Here is a 17,063-nt window from a genome sequence, read left to right on the forward strand (position 1 = left end):
TTTGTTCTGAGACTGGTGGGCCATGAGATATGCTAAATCTGGAAGGTTCACTCTTGTCAGAATCGCTCATCTCGAAGGTCTGACCTCATCCTTGAGGCTGCTCTTGGTAGGATGATTTGGAGCTCTCACAGGCTCAGGGCTATAGTTCTGTGAATCTTGCTTCTGGCTTCAGATTGGACTTTTCCCCTCACATTCTTCCCATTTTCTTTAGCTGATGTGTCTCTGTAATGAACGATCAGTAGGCTGTATTTTTATATCTTTGGCTCTACTTGATCAGAATTCCCTCAGGGGTGACTACACACTATTCTGTCCTTACCTAGTATTGAGAGATGCTTATAGTGGATGACATCATGTCTTTTTTAAGTTAATGGAAGCCAAGGCTACAGGAGGCTTACACAGAGCATGGATGGCAGAGCCAAGAAGAGCAGAATTTACGAACCGTCATTCCTACTCTGTAGTCTTAGTGTTGTGATAACACTGTTTGTCTATCAATTTAGTGTCACTAGTAAATAAGCTTGGAGATTGGCTACATTTGTGTTGTATTCTTTTAAAAAATAGTCCCAAATGGTTTATCTTTACGTAATTTTTATGTACAGCTGACCTACATTATCTATATTGCTTTATCAATTCATTAAAAAAGAGCCTAAACAGGACAGTGACCAATGATTGAAACCATTGTGTAAGAGCTACTGATGATCTTAGCCCTTGTCATCAATGGTAGGTGTAGCTGTGTTAGCGACATGGTGTGGTGTGTGGAGAATTTAGTTGCTAGGCTTGTCCTCCCTTGTACTGAGCACAGTGCCTACTAGACACTCAGTAAATGTTTGGTACTGATGAGGAGTCACAAGCCCTAGGCTGGCTTCACAGGTTGACACTGGCATTACGTAACTTTGAAACTACAGAAAAATCATTCCTTTTCTGTAAAACCTGGCAGATGCACTGGATTACCCACAGAAACTTTGGAATCAAAGTATATTGAAAACGGGAATCTGCTCATTTCTAGTCACAGCAAGGACAAACTGTTTGGTCCCCGTGAATGCAGTAGGGGGCAGGCATTCAGCTGAGGCAGAGAGATTAGTGGGAAACAGAGGAATACCCTTATTAGAGACAAAAGCACTACACGCTGCTCTTTCATGTTTTGCTTCCCGTCCACTCCTTGCCCAGAGGCAATTCACCTGGTACTCTTTCACCATTTTCATTCTCATTATTTTGGGGAGGATGTTAAAGTGAAGTAGGTGGAGGTGGGTTGACAGAGAAGCATCTGACTTGAAGTCTGCCTACACAACATATAATGTACGGTAAAAGCAGATTGCTTTGACTTCACTGCCTTGATTTAATCTGAGCCTAATTTGTTTTCTGGGTTTTGTGTTTGTAAGTCAGTTCTATGTAGTTTAATGAAACAGTGGCAGAGATCTGTTTAGGGTCCTGCACAAAGTCTGAAGGGGCCCTTCCTAGCCCACTGTTTCCAGAAATATTCTTTTCTTCCCAAATAAGAAGCTTCTAGGTTGTAATCTGTTCATATGTTCATTCAATACCCTTCTTGGTCTTGTGACATACCTACTAACTTAACTAGGTCTTTCTTTTTTCCAGGTGCTAGGGATAAAGTGGTAGCAAAACTCACCCTCAAGGAGTTTATAGTCCAGGAGATAGATGATAAACAAATTAGCAGTTAATGTGCAATTTAATGTCATAAGAAATGCATATGAAGTAAAGTAAAAGAAGTATCACTGGAGCTTAAAGCCCACAGTGACTTCCTCTGAAAGTTCTGGGAGGGTTGTTTCAAAGGCATCGAGTCACTTTGGGTTTTTAAAGGGAACCTGCTAGCTGGGGAGGTACAGGGAATGCAGACTGCTTAGTTGGAAGGTGCTGAGAAGAGGTCACTTGTCATGTTAGTGGTTCAGGCCTAAGGGACTTTAACTGTAAAGCATACACACTCTTTGCAGGGCACCTCTCAGCATTTGGGCAGAGAGCGAGCTTTGCCACCCAAAGGACCTTTAAGTACATTTATTATTTGTTTTCTTTGTTCTCCTTTATCACCTCCCTTCCATTGTTGTAGCCTGGTTAAACTGTAATGATTTTCACCTCCTTCCTTTCTCTTTGTCTTCTTACTACTTGTACTTATTAACAAGGACTTTGAACCTTTCTACTTTTTTTTTTTTTAATGGATTTTATATCCAAATTAACACATACCAAGGCTTCTTCTGGGGCTTCTGTTCTCATCTTTTCCTGCCATTCATTTAAGGGGAAACCAAAGGCTGCAGTCTAAAAATGCAGGCGGCCCTGGCTCTGCCTCTGAGCAGCTCTGTGTCTCTGAGGCAAGTCACACAGTGGACATGAATTTCTTCTGCAAGGTGAGGCATTTGGATCACATGGCTTCCAAGGTCTCTTCCAGCTATCAGGTTCTATGGACATTCCCTGCTAGGGTGTGTGTGGGTGGGTGTATATGTGCACGTGCACACGTGTGTGTGGGAGTATATGTGCGTGTGCGTGTGTGTGTGTGTGTGTGTGTGTATGCACTCTCTGGGGCCTGGGACATCCCACAGTCCATAAGAATTTATCAAGGCACTTCTCAAACTCACATCTGTGGGATTCAGTGTTTGCTATTCTGACATAATATACACTCTCTTTTACTGATAGTAACTGTCCTTTAGCCTAGAATCAGTAGTTGCCATAAACAGAAACAAGGAATTTGCACTTCTACCTGTCCCAGTGGTAGATACAGTTACCTACCTACTCCTCTGCATACCTTCTTACCCCTTCCCCCACACAGAGACATATCATTTCCTAAGCTAGTCATTAAAAAAAAATAATAATTGTATCTTTAAGAGTTAACCTTATTTTGAAACCAGTAGGGCAGAGGAATGTGAGGATGGTTAGACTGGAGAAAGAATGCTGCTAATGTGTTATTCTCTGTTCTTGGGCTCAGAATGAAAACTGCTGTTATCCTATCTAACCTGCTAAATTAGAATCTCCTGGAGCAAGCATGAAAAGGAAGTCCTCCCATATCTGAAAAAGAACCAAGTGACTTTCCTTGGAGAGCCTTCCCACTTTTACTTGCCTTGCAGCTTTCCCAGATGGAGGTAATGTTAGTGCAGAAGAAGGTCGGGGGAGAGAATCTCAACTCTGTTTTTAAAAAAAGGAAATATAGGAGAACTTACAACAGTGTTGGTGATGATCTGCTAAGGAATTAGTGCACCTAAGCCTCCAAGCAGAAGCTAACTGACCAAAGGATTTTCTACAAGTCTTTGCAGCACACATGACAGAAACATTAAGTGATTGAGTTGGTGGCCCGTATAGACTGTAGTGATGGCAGAGGCAGCCATAAAAATATTTCTCCGAAAGTCTTACGCTGCATATACAGTGTCTCTTCATCTTTAAATCCTTATTTAAACATAATTTACAAAAACTAAATCAGTTTTTATTGAAGCTAAATTCACAGTCAAATGTAAATTAAACTCTAAAAATCATTTAAAATTAATGATAAGCCCAAGAGGATAAGGTGTGTTTGATTTTTCCAAGATAATGATTGGCTTTGTGGATAACAGATTTTAATTCCTGAAGGAGGATGAGACCAATATTGCTTTACATACCCTGATATTACTTCATAATATCCAGTCTTTTATAAACAGTTCTCTTCCTGCTCCCCCTTCCTTCTTCCTTTTAATAGGAGGCTGTATTTTTTTTTTTCTCCATTCACCTTGTAAAAGCATTCACCTTGCCCTGAAGCAATAGATATAGACAGAACACGACCTAAGAAGAATTAATGGAATTTTATTCTTCCTCTCTCCCATTTTCATTGTTACTTCAAAATCCATTTATTACCAAAGGCAATTTTTGGAGGGGGAGAGGTAGCAAAGAATCCTAAAGCAAAATTCAGAGCATTTTGAGAAAGCAGATTAATGGGAATTGCAAGTGGACTTGAGAAGTTCTAAGCTTGATTTGTATTTTCATATTGACTGTTACTACAGACTTCATCACAGCATTAGGAAAATATCACAAAAATACCAGGGCCTAACAGGTAAGGTTAATCACCATAGAAAGGTAAATGAGTTTATTAATTATAAAATTAATATGTTTTTTGAAGACGTAAAAATTCACATTGATTCAATCCAAAATATTTTTTCCATCATATAAATTGTCTCAAGAACTAAGAAATGCTCACTCAGAGAGCCCACTGTGAGATAATGTATCCATGAAAAATCTTTTTAACTTTCAATTTTAAAAGGGATTTTAACAGGTGATTGTTCTTTCAACTGTGCTTTGAAGTTAATAAATGGAAAATAGTGTGGACTATTGAAGTGTGTTATTTAAAATTTTTTTACAAACTGATGCTTGCCTGTTTTAAAAAAATAAAATGCAGACTGGAAACACAGCTGTTAGAACTTTGATAGAGGTTATGATTTTCAACAGTTGAGCTAATAGTTTATGATACAGATGGTACTTTGGGTAAAGCTAAAACAATAATTGATGGTTTCTGTTTCTCTTCTCCTCTATTAGATTCAAAAGAGTGGAATACCTTTTTTCCAAGACAGGAATCTTTTTCAGTTTCCAGTTACAGCATATATCAAATAAACAACTTTTCTGTTGCATATTCTGTACTTCTCCACAGTAACCTGGGTGTTGCCCCCACTCTCTTCTCATTATGGTAGGCTTCCCTAGATTTGAAATAATAGTTTTGAGGAAATCCTACTTCTCAATACTAACCTGCAGTTTGTAAAGCCTATCTTCAGGCCAAGGAACATATAATTTTTCTTTTAGAATACTAAAACCAAAGGCCTGCATTGCTCCAAACAAAATTAGCTAACAAAACAAAAATTCTCTGAAGCAAAAATGGCAGGCACCAATGTCATAGACTTTTAAAAACTCAACCACAGAATTACTAGAAATACAGATATATTCCACATTTTGACCAGGTAAAACAAATCTATGTTTCAAATGATAGATAAAACATAGAGACTATTTTACAAGGAAAATAATTCTTTCACACACTTTTTGTTAAGTTTTGTTTTATAACATATGTTCAGACCAAGTAAAATTTAAGTGATTAATCATTTTTCATCTCATATTCCAGTGTTTTTGACATAGCATATTTTATTTTTAATTCCTCTGATGATTTTTATTCTGAAAAGTAACGTAAAATAAGTCGATTTTCGGCATCTGCCACTTGTTCGGTTATCATACAGTAAGGATTCATTTATAGCAGTAGTCTATTCAAGGTTTAGAGGTAATAAATAATGGCTCAAAATGCCACATATTAACAAAATTCTTCTGTAGGCTTTACTTTTTAAATTTATTATGTAATTCTACATTATGAACTACTGTCCAACATATTACTGTCAGAAACTAGCTTTATCTTTAATTGCAGTGCAGTTTGTCATTTACCCATTGACTGGAGTTGAAGTAAAAAGTTAGAACACAAAACTGTGATAGTTACTTTCTTGTACTAATTAAAACTTGTTTTTAAGACAGATTAGCATTTGTAGGATTTTTTTGAATCTTAAAAAGTGCTTTACTTTTAAAGTTAGATTCATCCTAATTACAAGATGTATTCCTAACAAGGGTTTTCTAGTCTTTCATATGAAGATTTATAAGAGAGAGAGGACACTGGGTGGGAAAAGAAATCCACTACCTTGTGGTAGTTTTTCGCTTTGTGCTCTTGTAAGACTTAAAGGAGTTTGAGTCCTAGGAGAGAGAAGATCAGGAGAGTTGTTGTATTACAGCATATTCCCCCCACCCTCTCCCCCAAAGATTTCTCAATAGAGGCAGGATACAATGCATAACTTATTTGGAAGGCGTCTGTAATATATAGTCATCCCTCACCTCCACATTTAAAAATAAATCCCAAATCTGTATTCTCCGTCAGAGAAAACTTTTTTAAGTTTTGTGTGAGTTGGGAAAGTCTTTGATCCTAGAGTTCATTGGACGCGCTTTTCGAAACCTGTTTGCAGTTCGTGATGCTGATAACTTTAAAAGCGACCTACAGACTGCCTGGCTCTCCGCTCCCCTTGCTGGAGCGGAGCGGCTCTCCCGGGCTTACCTGAGTCGCCTGCGCCGGGGCCGGGCGGGGACCGGGCGGGGGCCGCAGTCGCGCGGCGTCGCGAGCGGGCTGTGCGCGCTCCGGGAGTCGCCCGAACAATGCGAGCGGGGCGCCGAGCGCGCCCGGCCTATGGGCGTTACGTCACTGAGCTGCCTTATAAGGCGCTCCGCGTGTGCGGCGCGGACGGCGGGGGCGCCGGTGACAGCCAGACCCGCAGCGGCGGCGCTGCAGCGCGCCCCGGCCCCGCAGACGCTCGGACCGTGTGAACGGCCCGTGGGTCCCGGCTCCCCGCGGAGGGGAATGGGAGGCCGGCCGGGGACGCTGGCGCCCTCCAGCCGGGCTAACCTAGTCTTTGGGGCTCATGGTCGATCAGCTTGTAACTTTTATTCTTCTGGGGCGCTAAAGCTTCTGTTATTGCTTGGGATTCTTAAATATACATCATGTTATTCTTATGTATGCTTTGTAAATATATTTTTCTTAAGTTTGTTTTCTGCTCGCTGGGGGCGGAGGGAGGGTGTGGAGGCGGGAAGTCTCTTTTTCTTTTTTTGGTGGTGGGGCACATCTCCGGGAGTGATTTAGACTTCAAACCTTCTCTTTCCTCTTTGTAAAGAGTAGGGGTCCTCAGAGGATAGTATTTTATTTCCTGATGATGTAACTACCAAACAATTCTTCAAGTGATGATGGGAAGGCCAGATGAAATCTTATTTTTTTCAGTGTTTTTCCTGAAAGAACCTCCTCATTCCTCATTTCTGCATGCCTGTGTTTTAATGAAAGTAGTTAAAACTAATCGGTTTATTTGGCAGGGACAGTATTTATTAAAGAAATTTAATGTTTTGTGCTGTACTTTCAAGATAGTATAAAAATAGAACTTCAAAACTAGTTTTAATTCATCTGTTCTCTTCTACAAAATGAAAAAAAAACAGAGAGGAAAAAAGAAACCAACAAAATATGACTGAGTTAAGCTTGCTACCTTTTACTCTGGGACAAGTTTACTTCTTTAAAAACTTTTTCTAGTAAATGAGAATTAACTTCCTAATTGCTTTGCACATCGATAAGAGAAGTAATCTCAAAAAGTCCTAGCCAACTATATGAATCTGCTAAGTAAATTAGAGACATGGCTGCCTCATTTGTGAGTTTCAAATAAACTGAGTAGTTTAAATAACTTGAGTCTGTTTAATTTTTTAAATTACATTAAAATAGGATTGCTCCCTATTATAATGTACATGTCTATGGAATTATTGTTTCCATATGTTTCGTCAAACAGAAATAATAAAAATAGTCTGCCTGTTTCTTTTCTTTAGTGTGGAGTGGAGAAAGGCTGGTTGCAGAGGATTTATAGTTAGTGAAAATGGTGTGGAGAAAAGATGCAGGGCCCCAAAAGAAGTGTGTATCATCTTTAATAGTGGGCTCACATTGACAGTTCTAGATCACTCTACCTGTCTACTGAGAAGCATATTAAACTAAGCCCTGCTTTTTGTATATACTCTTTTAAGAGAAGTGAATGACCATTCACTTCAGCTGAACTTAAACTTTAATATTTGATTTGCAGTTTTGTATTAACATTTTAGATGTTAGTTTGTTGGTTTTAATGGTTACTTTGCCTTATGTTGTGTGTGTGTATGTGTTAGTCACTCAGTCCTGTCTGACTCTTTGTGACCCCATGGACATAGCCCATTAGGCTGCTCTGTCCATGGGATTCTCCCAGCAAGAATATTGGAGTGGGTAGCCATTCCCTTCTCCAGGAGTCTTCTGGATCCAGGAGTTGAACCTGCGTCTCCCGCATTCTTTACTATCTGAGCCACTAGGGAAGCCCATGAAGTGTATTTAAATCTTTTGTGTGTGTGTGTGTATGTGTCCTGTGCTTACCTTGTACTTATTCAACATACTTTGAGATTTTTACACTGTTGCAAATGAGACAAAATGACTGTTACGAAAGTTGCATGAAGCACAAATTCCTGAATCTCAGTTCCAAACTGGTAAGGTAAAGTACCTCTACCCAAAGCTAGCATTTTTGTAACTTGTTCTGCCTCGTTTCCACTCTGATGGATACAGAGACTTCCTCACATTTGACACTGCCTTTTATTTCTTTCTTATATTTTTGTACTTCTGCTTTGCATTTATGTCTATGCTTTTGACTTCCCAGTTTCCCTGTAAAATTGTCAGGATTATTTCCTCATTTTCTTTGTTGAAGAACTGAAGACTAGAGAAGTTAAATGGCTGCAAGACTTGTCTAGGATTCTTGAAGCAAATAAGACTCTGATGCTTGGAGGGATTGGGGGCAGAAGGAGAAGGGGACGACAGAGGATGAGATGGCTGGATGGCATCACTGACTCTATGGACGAGAGTCTGAGTGAACTCCGGGAGTTGGTGATGGACAGGGAGGCCTGGCGTGCTGCGATTCGTGGGGTGGCAAAGAGTCGGACACGACTGAGCGACTGAACTGAACTGAACTGAACTGAACTCCCAAGTTCCTTTGCTGTTACTCCCTGAAGCACTGGTCCCTGACACAGCTATGACTCAGCCTTGCAACGAAGGTCATGGTATGTGACCACTCTCTTCAGGAACCAGTTAGTGACTCTCATTGGTTGAGCTTGTAGCACACACCAGTCACGGTGCTTAGTGCTCTGCGTGCACTCCATCATTCAATCTGCCTAACATTCTGAGGTGGTTTATCCATACTTTTCAGATGACAAAACACATTTGAAAGGGTAAAATTGCTTGACCAGTCACACTGCTGGTAAAGTAATGAAAAGAAAAATTTGAAGCAGTGTTTATATATATACAGGCTTAGTCTTACCCTACCTTAGGGATTTACTCAGAATCTCTCAGAGGTGTTGTTAGTAAAGAAATAATCAGATTTAACTGAGAAGTTTGTGTCTTTATTTTCCAGACTGAATGTTGAACTAAGAAAGCTAAAACTCACGCTCTTCAGGGGCTACACACCAAAGCCGCCCTGATTGTGTGCTGAATAACCCCAGGGAGTGTTGTTTACATTGGAAACACTGTGGATTTGTATATTTACTAAGATAGTTTTCTTGAGACTGTTGGCGACACGTTCTAATAAACTTAGAATATTGTAACAGTTCTCCAGCAGTTGAAAGTGGAACATTTTGAAGGAGGGCACCCAGGGTGCCCTCCCCAGAAGGGCACCCTGGGTCTTATAGTGCACACTTCAGCCAGCCATTGGCGTTGTGCTCCACTGCCACGTGTCAATGAGTAGGCTTTTATCTCCTTTCCTCCTATCAGCATTCTCTTGGCAATGTAATTTTTGTTCTTTTAGCTTCTAACGTATTTATTACGAAAAGAATAGCGATGTGACCATTGTGCCACAGTCTTGGCCAAGGAAGTTGTTACTTCCCTTTTTACAGAAAATTTCACTGCCCAATTCCTATGTGACTCTTCATTTTATAATCAAGAATTTTGTACAAATAAGTATACCTACAAATAAAAGTCCTTTCTACAGTGAGTAAGCTGATTTATAATCGAAATCAGCAATAGTTTAAGTTATCATTTGGAGATGGTACAAAGGAATTTTTCTAAGTTAATTGCTTTCTAATGTGGAAGTAAAGTTTGTAGGCAACAAGGCTGGAGACTAGGATATATTGACTTGATTGAACTGTGTGAGGTCACTTTTGTTAAATAGTCAAAAACAGTTGAATATCAGCAGTTTCCCATGGTTCAAGCTATTGCCAGGAGGTTATTACAGTGACCACAGCAACCAATGTCATTAGTAATGTCCACAATGTCATCATTATTTAACTGTTTTAAAATGCCATTAATGTGTTACTAAACATAACAGAGCCCGTTTCTCTTTGTGAAGTGACTGCTCTTTCTTTCTTGTCCTGTCTCCATGTCTTTGTTTCTTCTTGTGATTGGTGAAGTCTTTTAGTCATCTGAATAAGTGCCAGAGAAGCAGTATTCATAATTAGCTGAACCTTTTCTAGAACCGCCCATAGTTTTTGCTGTTGGCTCTTTAATCAGGTAAGGGGAGATGTATACTGTTCTATGAAGCTGTGCTGTAAGCTCTGGGATGGTAATGCTAACTCTGAATGGGACACATTTGCCCCTTTGCCTCTCATAGGGTTTACGTGGAAACACTGTAACAGGCAAAGAAAAGCAACAATTTTTATTATGGGCATGGTCCTGTTATGAGAAGCGAAGGGAATGGGGGCAGGTCCAGGATGGCATGGGGCGAGGCAGAATGCTGTGGTCCTCCATTGCATCAGGCTGCAGTTAGATTGGCCAGAGCATGAGTCTTTGGTGCTAAGACACTCCTCCTGACAGAACATTCTAACATCTCATGGACAGACTTCTTGCCACATGGCTTTGCTGCTGAGCATTGGACAAGCCTGACATGGGCTTCTCTGCTGCTCCACAATTAAGGAGGAAGGCTAAAGGGACTGAGCACCACGATGGACAGCTGTGGAACATGGAGCCAAAAGGAAAGTCTGAGGGTGAAAACAGCTTCTCTCCATGCCAGGGAGAATCAGTTTTCTGACCTACCTCTTTCTTTTTACCCTTCTTTCAGTTCCCTGGTGTTATCTGCCTCACTCTGTACACATAAACGCCCATATGAAATATACCACGTCCCCAGGCAGCACAGCATTTAACATGTGCACAGAGAGCTTTCACCTGCAGTTAATGGGCTGCAGTGAACTTTAGTTTACGTGTAGGTCGTCTTTTTTACCTGCAGCTCAAGTCTCCTGTCCCAGGCCTCCATATGTGTGCACGCTTAGTCACTCAGTCCTGTCTGACTCTGCAACCCTGTGGACTGCAGCCCACCAGGCTCCTATGTCCAGGGGGATTCTCCAGGCAAGAATTTTGGAGTGGGTTGCATTTCCTTCTCCAGGGGATCTTTCCCACCCAGGAATTGAACCCACATGTGCTTGGCAGGCAGATTCTCTACCACGGAGCCACCTGGGAATGCCATTCATACTTTAGCTGACTTTGATTTTAAAAAGGGACCAATCCTTTGAGAGTTAACTTGGGCTGATAACAACAGTATCAGTGGTAATGTTAGGAAATGGGAAGCCCTTTATTCACGTTAAAATGAATGCTATTCTGTGGCTTTAAAAATTAATTTAAAAATAGTTCAGTGCCCATGTCATAATTTGGAAAATGAAAAAAGTCAAAAAGACGTTTTACAACTAGTCCTACCACATGATTACTGCCAGCTATTAACAATTCCATGTACTGTGTTTCCTTTTAGTCTTTTTCTAAGCATTTGTAAAGCATGATTGTTTTCATACTGTGGGATATAATTGTATATTGTTTCTTACTTTTTTACCTTTTCATATATATATTTTAATTATGTTCCTGTCTTTTCTATAGACATTGGGTCATTTAAAAGCATATAATTTGCATATTTTCCCTAGAAATGGTGGGTCACGAAGCCAACCACTGACATCACCATTGTTTTTTCTTCAATAAGTGAAACAAGGAAGTGCATAGTTAATGGAGACTCCTCTGCTTCAGAGACCTCCTGTTCTTGGTTTACGTGGGATGCTATGAGTTGACTATAGGACACTAGTGAGCCTGCCAGTTGGTGAGCAGGATAACTTGGAGAGAATGAAGTATTGATAATACGATGCCACCGTAAGATTATTAAATGGGAAGCAGGAAAAGCCTGCTATTTAGGTCCAGTCCTTTTGCTTATTTATTCCTGTAAACATTTTATGTTTCCTTGGTAACTAATAATAGTTTTGAGAAATTGTTGCACTCACAAGTATTACTGCAAGAGTAAAAAAAAAAAAAATCCTCGAATCACAGAAATTAGACAGAAAAGACCTATTAGGTCATCTTCTTTGTCCCTTGCCAGTACAGATTGTTCTCAATACTTTGTTCAGTCCATTTTTTTAAAGGGACCTTGTAAACTAGTTTATGCTTCATGTCTTTTTAAAGTAATGCATTTTAAAAGCAACTTCTCTCGACAGATTTTTCTGTATCATTGTGAAGCCTAATTTCAGGCTAAGTATTTTTGGAGGAGGACCTATGGATTCAAAGTACAGTTGAACAGGTTTTTTAGTTGAAACTCATTGGAGCAGTTCAGGATGTTACTAGAATAGTTGACTAAGGATAAAACAGATGGGTGAGTTGAATTTATGTTTTCTTTTATCCCTGGAAAGTCAAATATAACAATGCATGAGGATAAACTTTTAATCATGTAAGTTCATTGAAATGGGTCTAGAAGGCCTAAGGAATAAAGCACTTAGGAAATAAAAAGGAAATAAGAGTAAAATGGCTCATTCTAAGGTTATTTTTATGAAAGAGACATTTTATGATCTTCCCTCCTGTCCCTGATTCTGCTTTGTCCATTATTTACAGTTGATCATTGCTTGTTGTGAAGGTGGCTTCTGGTTGTTAAATTCTTTCCCTCAGTCAGGCAACTACTTCCAAACCCCAGAGGGATAGAATAAAACTATCTCATGGAGCATTCACTGGTAGTGGTATAGCCTAAATGCTTCACTTCCCTACATTATGGCTAAAGATAAGATGTCTTCACTGGGATAAAATGACAGACAAATTAAGAAATGAGAAACGTGCTTTGAGTTTTATTAGGAAGGATGATTATTTCATAAAATCATGTTTTATAGTGTAAAATACCTCAGAAAACATCTACTCTGCTTATTACCACTCTTTGTTCTCCCTTTTTAAGTTGATAATTGGAGCTCAGAGAGGTTAAAGGACTTGCCCCAAGGTCAAACAATAAACTGGTGGTCCAGCCACTGTGTTTTATGGGTCTGCATGCCTCTGTTGGGAAACATGAAAAATCAAAAATGACTAACTAATGTGATTAAAGTGAAGTAAAGTGAAGTCGCTCAGTCGTGTCCAACTCTTTGCGACTCCATGGACTGTAGCCTACCAGGCTCCTTCCTCCATGGGATTCTCCAGGCAAGAGTACTGGAGTGGGTTGCCATTTCTTCTCCAGGGGATCTTCCCGATCCAGGGATCGAACCTGGGTCCCCCGAATTCCAGGCAGACGCTTTAACCTCTGAGCCACCAGGGAAAGAAATGTCAAAAAGAATGTATCTGAAATCTTAGTTATTGTAATATTAGTATAATCTACCATGGTTTATACTAACTACAGAACTAATATGGAACATTAATGAGCAAGTTATTTACTTTATGGATTAAAAATGCAATAGATTGTTGCATTTCTTTTAAATTAAAGATCTGTATAATACTGGTAATCAACCCAAGCCATCAAGATTGGTAATGAGTTGACAACTCTGATCAAAAATATCTGAACTTTTAATATTAATACTGCGTTATCGTATAACAACATTGTCTTACATGCTTGCCAATTGTTTGTTTTGTACATGAGAAATCCTTTTATAATTTATGTCACTAGGCATCCAGTCTGCATCATAAAATACAGGTTTTGGAGGGAGATAAAAAGTTCTGTTTTCACCCTCAAATTGGAATCTCTCTCAGGTGAGAATTTCAACCTTCTTCCCAGGAATTGGTGCATACACAGTTCAGTTGTCACTAGAGCTGAGTAGCCCCAGCGATTTGTTACTTCCTCAACAAGTCCACTCCATTCCAATCTAAAAACTGGCTTTTTCCAACTTCCACTGACATTCCTGATCTTTCCATGGAGCTGTGTTGAATAAATGCATTGCTTTGACATGACAGTTTTTTAAGTATTTGAAAACAGTTTGTCCTCAATTGTCAGCTGTGCCTGTTTGATATGAGTCCTTTCCCACCCTGTCTGTATGGTTTGGAGCTCAAAATGAGCAATTTACTTCTGTGTATTAGGATCATCTTCCCCTTCATAGACTTACAGACTTTGTGTGTGTACCTAAATTATCTAAGCATTTTACGGTAATTATCTAAGACAGCCTACACCAAACTACTGTGTCATTGAGCTTTCTGATCACCAGCCTCCTAATGAACAACCTCACACTTAAGTATTTTCATCATACACTGCTCCTGTGATAATCTGGGTTAATCAGTTCTATTCCTGTGTTGGTTTTGTTTATATCTTTGTTTAGTAACAATTATATATAACACATTTATTACTTAATGGATGCCATGAACTGTATGCTTTACATATAATAGCAACTTTGTCCACGTAATGACTCTGTGAGTTAAATAACCGAGGAACAAACAGAGAAGTGAGGTAACTTGTATAAGATCACAAAGCTAATAAAGAGTGGCACCAGGATTTGAATTGCAGACTGACTTCAGCAACCTCTGATATCACACTCAGTGTCTTGTAGTAGAATTTGGTCTTGGGGGCAATTGGTACTAAGCCTGGAGTCATGAAACTTTGTATCTCTCTTATCTGCCATCTAGTTCATTAGGCTTGCACTGTAGGATAGCAGGGGCTTCCCTGATGGCTCAGAAGGTAAAGAATTCACCTGTAATGCAGGAGACCCAGGTTCAATACCTAGGTCAGGAAGATCAGGAGAAGGGAATGGCTACCCACTCCAGTATTCTTGCTTGGAGAATTCCATGGACAGAGCCTGGTAGGCTACAGATCATGGTTGCAAAGAGTTGGACAAGACTGAGCAACTGACACTTTCACTTTTGCTTCATGGGATAGAGTGAGAATGAATCTGGAGATCATCTGGTCAGCTTCCCTCATCTTGTAGTTTGTATAACTCAAACTCAACTGTGCAGTAGCCTGTTCAGGGACATGCAGAGAGACCATAGTTCAGGCCTGTGTGTGCACCACACTTTTCTGCTGCAGAACTCTGAAGTACTTCTGCTTGTACAGTTTCTTCTCTCTTCTCCTTCCTCCCATTCCTCTTCTCTTTCTTCCTTCCTGTCTTCTTCTCTCCCTCTCCAGTTATTTTTGGCATTGAAGCATTAAAACAACAGTAACAGTAATATAAATCACATTGAAAGGATCACTTAAAAATCCAACCATACTGTGTTTTAAACTGTTTTCGTTTATTGCCAGCTTCTGAATCTGTAAGTTTTTTATCTTTTCAGATTATGACATAGGTTTAAGAATCTTATCAAATATATTCTTAAAATCTCTCTGACTTAAGTTTCATAGTTCAAAGAAGATTTAAGGAGTGGGAAGGGAATGGCAAGGAACTGCTGTCATTTATTGAGAGCCTCATATGTGGTGGTTACTCTGCCCAGCCCTCTACCTTGGGGTCTCAAACCTGCTTTCCACTCTCTGAGATTCTGTATGAGGACTGGCACAATACCCTGCACAGGGTGAGTATTCCACAAGCCTCCTGAGTGAGGAAATGACTGTAAAGAAGTGCTTTGGATCCGGCAGGAGAAAGAGAAAGAGGTGATGACCATGTACACACTATTCCCACTCATTGACTCAGCTTTTGCATCATTTTATGTGCCATTTATTTCACATCTGTGAAGGCACATGTGCGTGCAGGATGCTATGGGATCCTATTTGTGGTAATAGATTTTGGCCTTGTACTTTTAACTCAACATAAGTCTTGATCCAGAAACTATTCTTTATTACATTTACTCAAGTTTCTTTAGTTTCCTTGATCACAAATATTATTCGATAGGGAAGATTCCCCCATGGGATTGTATTTAATCATGCAAGTAGGGAAAAGTCTGTCATGATAGTGCTGACAGCCTGAGAACTTGAGGAGTGAAAACTGCAGGGACAGAGTTTGCTCCTAGCACTGTCTCTTGGCAAAACATAACTTGAAATAGAGCTGATTTCTTTTTAAATATAATAAATTCTAATGAAAACTGATCCAGTTGAGTTTTGAAACACATAGAATCAATTTTCAGTTACCATGAATGGCTCTTGCCCTAGTGATGCCAGAATGTCCATGTTCCAATTCACTTACTCACATTGGGAATCTGGAGAGTCACTGGTGTTGACTTTGAGTGACCTCAAATTTATCTCCAAATGCTGATCTACTCTGATAAGATTGACAAAAGTGATACGTTTATCATAAGAATACTTATTTGTCTCATTACTAGTCTATGCCACTTAAGAGTGTGCTATAAATTAATTTTCAAATAAATCCTGTGAATAGCTCAATTATATTTCATTACCTGACCTTTCATTACAAAAATTAAAAGTTCATTCCTAAATGCAAGTATTTTAAATTAGCATGCATTCATAAACTTATATTGGCATTTCTTCACTTCCTCTTTTTAATATATCAGTAGGTTCAAAACATGAAAATGTCTTGTTTCATCTCTGATATGTGCTGACCAACTTTTGGTTAAAAGCAGATTCTATCCAACCATCCATTCTCTATCTATGGCTGCTGTTTGCTGAAACCTTGTGGAACAGATGTCTTCTTCCCTCCTCATTGCTTACAACCTCTTACCCCTGGCCCTAAAACACACACACACTGTGTAAGTACACATTCTGGCTTTTATGTATGCTCACTCACAACTACAAGAGAAAATGAAGAATAATAAAATTCAACTTTTTAGGTCAGGAATGAAAATCTACTTCCCAAAGGCTATCTATGTTACTTTTTTTGTCCAGTGCCAGTGACCATCAATGTATTCCTAGGAAATGGAAGTTCTTCACATTATATACTTACTCTTTATAAATGCTTTCCACCTAAATAAAATCCCTTTATATTAATATAGCTGTATAACCTTTCTTTTGATTAGTGGTTGCCTGATAATGTCTCTTTTTCCATATAGTTGGGAATTATTATTGTTAAAATTGTTTTACTCCAGCCTGACAGTCTTTGTCTTTTAATGTATTTAGTCTGTTACAGTGATTATTGATGTATTTGGATTTACTTTTGTCATCTTATTTGATGGTTCTGTTTTTTACCACCTTTTTTGCTGTTGTTTTGTCTCATTTCTTGGCTTCTTTTGGATTTTATTTTTATTCATTTTCGCCCTCTCTACTTGGAGTTATACACTGTTTCTATTCTATTAGGAACTAATTTGCCTATACATTCTGCCTCACAAGTTAAATGATCAGAGTCTAAAGCTAATCGCTATTTTAATCCCACCAGAGACTTTAAGGACTTCAGAACACTTTTAAGCATACCTTCCCAATTTTTATATTATTGCTGAAATATCTTTTAAACAGTTCTTTTTTAAATTCTATAAGATA

The 17,063-nt window shown here is 39.2% G+C and overlaps 2 protein-coding genes across 6 annotated transcripts in view; one reads left to right on the top strand and one right to left on the bottom strand.

Moving 5' to 3' along the window:
* CMSS1 (cms1 ribosomal small subunit homolog) overlaps positions 1-17,063 on the top strand; it is a 394,532-nt gene that overhangs the window by 50,600 nt on the left and 326,869 nt on the right. The gene's annotated exons all lie outside the window — the stretch shown is intronic.
* The window catches only part of FILIP1L (filamin A interacting protein 1 like), a 308,123-nt gene that overhangs the window by 42,618 nt on the left and 248,442 nt on the right, over positions 1-17,063 (bottom strand). The window contains exon 1 of one of the 4 annotated variants that reach the window (XM_019969177.2): positions 6,038-6,148. The exons of the other annotated variants lie outside the window; for them this stretch is intronic. The gene's annotated coding sequence lies outside the window, so the exon portion shown is untranslated. Of the gene's footprint in view, positions 1-6,037; positions 6,149-17,063 lie in introns of those variants that run through there. 4 annotated transcript variants of the gene reach the window in all.

The sequence above is a fragment of the Bos indicus genome, chromosome 1, assembly GCF_029378745.1.
Source record: "Bos indicus isolate NIAB-ARS_2022 breed Sahiwal x Tharparkar chromosome 1, NIAB-ARS_B.indTharparkar_mat_pri_1.0, whole genome shotgun sequence".
NCBI lineage: Eukaryota > Metazoa > Chordata > Mammalia > Artiodactyla > Bovidae > Bos > Bos indicus.